Genomic DNA, 5104 nt, shown 5'->3' on the forward strand with positions numbered 1-5104 from the left:
TTTTTTTTTTTTTTTTTTTTTTGGTGATAGAATGTGACTTGCTGGCGATGACTGTTGGGAAGTTTCAAGCCCTGCCAAGCACAGGAGCGTCCAGAAGGGACATGTGTTTTCTCTGCTTCGTGCTCCAAATTTGCCTTAAAACCACGCAGTTACAGGAAGGCCTGATTTATAGTTTCAAGGAACAGCACAATAATGGCCCTGCTTTGTTGCAGTGTTTTTCCAAAAGCGTATCTTTATTGCTGCCTTTCTCTTTCAAAAGGACTTGGCTGAGGATCATTGGATTTTCACTTTCCTCGGTGCCGTGAAAATCCAATGAGGCACCTCATAGCTAAAGACGGTTTCCTTAAGGGTAGCAAGAATTTGGTTAACAGGGCAGCAGGCTTGGAGCCTGTCACGCCTCTGTTCCTTCTTTTGATGGGAGGGACAAGATGCAGGCAGGAAGGTTTGTGTAGCACACAGAATCAAGAGGCAAAGAGCCACAGAAACACCAGGAGGGCGTAGTGCACACCAAGCCAGATGCCAAAAGGCGGCCAGTGTGTCACGCATGGATACTGGAGGTGGCTGGGGGTAGGCATGTCTATGGCGTCTGGCTCTGGGGAGTAGCTGTGAATGGTCACATCTCATGCATAAATGAAAATTATTGTAGGATCCTTTGTAAATTGTACAATCACACTGGCTTGTGTATCCTGCGTTTTGTTACTGTTATTAATAAGGGTTTTTACTCTACTACGTCAGCAGTATTTCTAGTACATTTGTAGAACAAATAGAAATTAGTGTCTTTCCGGATTGGGGAGCCCTCTCCCTGGAGTCAGGGCAATACTTCATTGCTACTGTTAATGGCTCTCTTATTCCGGACTGGAGAGCCAGGAAGGCAAAAGACCAACTCTCTACCTATTGGATCATTCACAATAGAACTTGAAAGATATTTGTATCTTATTAAGATGGTGGCTTACACAATAGCTTGGGGTCAGCCTGAGTTTTATAGGGGGCAGGGGAGACCAGCACTTTGGAGGTAGGTACACATCAATTTCAGATGATCCTGGAAGGGGAAAAGCCAGTTCCTCCGTCACTGTCATAGACCACACTGTGACTTAACTCAGCCCTCCCTACCTACTGCTTTTCATTCTAATGCAGATATTTGAGGATTTGCTGGAGTGAGAACACTTACTCTGGTGATCTGTTTACTGAGCTGAGGCACTCTGAAAAAGAGAACCTGCCTCTTTCTAGTCAAAATGTTTAGCCAAAATAACACCCACTAAATGGAATGTCTGGTCTCTGGTGATATCTCTTCCTATAAAGCTGATGACAGAGCTGAGCAACCAGGATGTTACAGTTTTGCTGTTTGGAGTCTCTGCTGGTTCTCTTCAACCCCCAACCCCAAATTCTGGCACCAGGTTGGGTGGTGTAAGTCAGAAGGAAGCGCGAAGCGCCGGTAGAGAAATGGGGCGTGAGAGAGGATGAGAGTAGGTGCTAACTTGGAGGAAATAAAAGAAGAAAACGTCAGAAGCTGGACTGAAGGGGAAGAAGGCAGAGAATTCCATCCCATGATTCTAAAGACAGTGTTCAGGATCTGGTGACCCTAGCCCGGGGCCCCTGTACATTTGAACTTCCTCTGACCACACCACATGCTTCAGGGTTCCCAGGAGTTATGCTGGGGGAGAACAGCTTTGCCATCTTTGCCTTGGGAAAAGTCTTCACATTGTTGATTCTTATTTATTTATTTATTTATTTATTTATTTATTTATTTATTTATTTTTGTCTTGGTGAGATTGAGCAGCAAGTGACTCTGGAAGAGCTACGACGCTTAAATGCACTCTTTCAGGTAGGAACTGTCCAGGTAAACTTCGAAATACCTATCTGGGTAATTTGATTCTTTTCTTGATAATTGATTGTTTTCAGTACAAAGTGCCAACTTTTTAAATCTCTATAAAAATAGCCACAGATTGGTTTTGATCGGTGTTTCTTGATGTAGTTAAAAAACAAGTTGCTTTTATTTTAACTGATTCAAAAAAGTGCACAAGACAGAACTCTTGTGAGAAACACGTAGTTATTTAGATGAGTCTCATTAGCTGTCCAGCTCTGTGGCCTTCAGCTCCTGGACTGGACAGAACACAATGTCTGCGAGTTCCCAGCTGACTGTTTCATTTCTTTTTATTTTAAAATTGTTTTGAAGGAACATGAAAAGAAAGGAAGCCAGCTGCTGGATATGGAAACATTCAAGTGCATAATGAAGCAGAGTATGAGGTCACACAGCAAAGTAAGTGGGGTTTGCACACAGCAGATCGTGCAGACCACAGTTGACGCTGTAAATGCTGAGCCAGTGAGATCCGAGCATCCCTGTAAGCTCGCCCTCCTCTCCACTAAGACCTATCTGGCTCACCAGACCTCTGACTTGGAAAGGGTTTCAAATAATGTGCTGAACCAGAGTGATGAGATAGTTAGAGACTTTGCTCAGGAGGGAAACGGGACTCATCACATTGTTGCTTACTTGCATATATGCTTCTATTCCAAAGGCAACCACTTAGCTTCTCTTCAATCTTCCTCCACTTCCCTGATAGCTGGAATCAAATGGTTTAGTCATTCTCTGCCATTTTGGTTAGCTCAGAATACAACGGTTTTTTTTTTAATTTCCTTTTGTATTCTTTGATAATTTTGTATATACATTGTGGTTATTAGAATAGGTATGACTCCCATAGATTCTTGTGTGTGAATGCTTGGGCACAGAGAGTGGCACTATTAGGAGGTGTGGCCTTGTCGGAGTGGGTGTGGCCTTGTCGGAGTGGGTGTGGCCTTGTTGGAGTGGGTATGGCCTTATTAGAGGAAGTGTGTCACTGTAGGGGCCAGCTTTGAGGTCAAGTTATACCCAGTCTCCTTGTGCTGCCTTTGGATGAAGATGTAGAACTCTCAGCTCTTTCTCCAGCGCCATGTCTGCCTGGATGCTGCCATGCTTCCCACCATGATGATAATGGGCTAAACCTTTGAAACTGTAAGCCAGCCCCAATGAAATGTTTCCCTTTATAAAAACTGCTGTGGTCATGGTGTCTCTTCACAGCAATAAAACCCTAGCTATGACACACATAAAATATATATATTGTATTTTGGTCATTTTTTAATATCTACTCATTGCCTTCTCTTATCCCTCCTCCATTTCTACTAAACTCTCTTTGTTCAAACAGCTCCCCCTCCCCCATATTTTCATGGTTTTGTTATTGTTTAGTTTTTTTTAATGGCCTGCTGGATTTAATTAGGATTGCTTGCATGCACATAGGTGGAGGTTATTTCTGCAGTGTAGGCCACTTACTAGAAAATAAAGTCTTAATGAGCAAGACTCTAGGGGGCTGAAGGGAATTCTCAGCTGGTGAAGTACTTGCTGCAGAAGCATAGGATCTGAGTTTAGCTCACAAGTAAAAGCTGGGTGTGGTGTCACACACCTATAACTCCAGCCCTGGGGGTCGGGGGGTCGGGCAAAGCCAAGAGACTTGTGGGAACTTAATGGTCAACCAGTCTAATGGAATTGGTGAGCTTCAGGTTCAGCAAGATACTGTCTTAGGAAATAAGGTGGACAGCAAAAGAGGAAGGTGCCCAATGTCAACCTCTAGCCTTCGCCCGCATAGGCACACATGTGCTCGCACACCTGAACATGTACTCACACGTACACCATGCCCATAAGAGTTTACTCATGATATAAATTGTATATGATCAAGGACAAGCTGCTCAGGTGCTAACCATCAAGATTCCACAATCGTCTCTTGTTAAAGAAGCTCTGGGGCCGGAGGGCTGTTCCACCTACATCTGTTTCTTGCCCAGCAAGCTTCAGGGTAGTCAGCATCTCTATGCCTCTCTTCTCAGTGGTTAAAGGGGGGCAGGGGAAGGGCCGCTCTGCCACTTTGGGGTCTGATGGAATACAACACACAGAGAGCCTTAGGCCATGTGAGTAGACAGTCAGAAATCAATAACTCTTGGCTAAATAAGTGATAAAGAGCTTCATGGCTCCTCATGATGTTCTGTGCTGAATTTTACTCAGCATTAACAGCTACAAAGAGCACAGTGTCTGTCTTGGATTCTCCTAGAATGAGATAGACATTCTTTCTCTCTCTCTCTCTCTCTCTCTCTCTCTCTCTCTCTCTCTCTCTCTCTCTCTCCCTCCCTCCCTCCCTCCTTCCCCCCTTTCCTTCCCATTGTGTGTGTGTGTTCAGTGACAAGGAGACCAGAAGATGGTGTTGGATCCCCTGGAGCTGGAGTTACAGATGGCTGTGAGCCACCTGACGTGGGTTCTTGGAACTAAACTTAGGTCTTTTGGAAGAACAGCAAGTACTCTTAACCACTGAGCCAGCGAGCCCTCTACCCCAGATCTTAGGGTGCTTCAACTTGAGTGTTCTATCATGAGAGACTAGTATGAAATTTTGACCAACAGAGCCCAAACAGCCTGTCCATGATCAAATGGTGTGGTGCATCCATTGGTTTAAGGTTTAACTGCAATCACAGAAAGCCCTCAACCAGTGAGGTCCGTGTGAGAGAGAGGTTTTTACCCCTTTAACTTTCAGCTCTGAAACCTTGAGTTTAACATATCCTTGGTGGTCACTATGGAGTTTCCCAGCAGCCCCCATGATGAGTCAGTCCTATTCATTCAGTACCACATGCATCCCAGCTCTGGGCTGAGTCTAGCTGCTCTAGCAGGGTTACTCCTGGTACAGCCTTGGGGAAACAGATTGAGTCCTACATGCCCATATCCTCATGCCATGGTACATCCAGAGCCCTGGAGGAACCATTCCCACACCCAGACATACTGAAGTTCTCCTAGGCTCCAATGGGGTCTGGACAGACAGGCTAAATCCAAGCAGTGATGGCTGTCACCCTGAACTTTCTGTTTTCTATTCCATCTTTGATCCCAGATTTTTTTAATGAGACCATCCCCAGGGTGATTTGGTTTATTTAGACATCCATTACAAAGACCTCATTAAACATGTGTTTGTCTGAATTCTGGCACTTCTGCGAGTACCGCTTTCCTCAATACTAGCAAAGTATTTTTTTTTTCTTCCCAGAGTATTGGACAAATAGAACAACTCTTCATGAAAATAGACTACGAGGCAGTGGGGAGAATCCA

At 44.6% G+C, this 5104-nt stretch overlaps 1 long non-coding RNA gene across 2 annotated transcripts in view; it reads left to right on the top strand.

The window, feature by feature from the left end:
- Positions 1-2244, top strand: part of LOC116071052 — a 9212-nt gene extending 6968 nt beyond the window's left edge. Inside the window, exons 1-3 of one of the 2 annotated variants that reach the window (XR_004110688.1) lie at positions 972-1012; positions 1769-1822; positions 2174-2244. This is a non-coding gene — a long non-coding RNA (uncharacterized LOC116071052). Of the gene's footprint in view, positions 1-971; positions 1013-1768; positions 1823-2173 lie in introns of those variants that run through there. The other variant, XR_004110689.1, reaches the window with a different exon arrangement.
- The last annotated feature ends 2860 nt before the right edge of the window (positions 2245-5104 follow it).

Source organism: Mastomys coucha, unplaced genomic scaffold (assembly GCF_008632895.1).
Source record: "Mastomys coucha isolate ucsf_1 unplaced genomic scaffold, UCSF_Mcou_1 pScaffold22, whole genome shotgun sequence".
In the NCBI taxonomy this organism is placed as follows: Eukaryota; Metazoa; Chordata; class Mammalia; order Rodentia; family Muridae; genus Mastomys; species Mastomys coucha.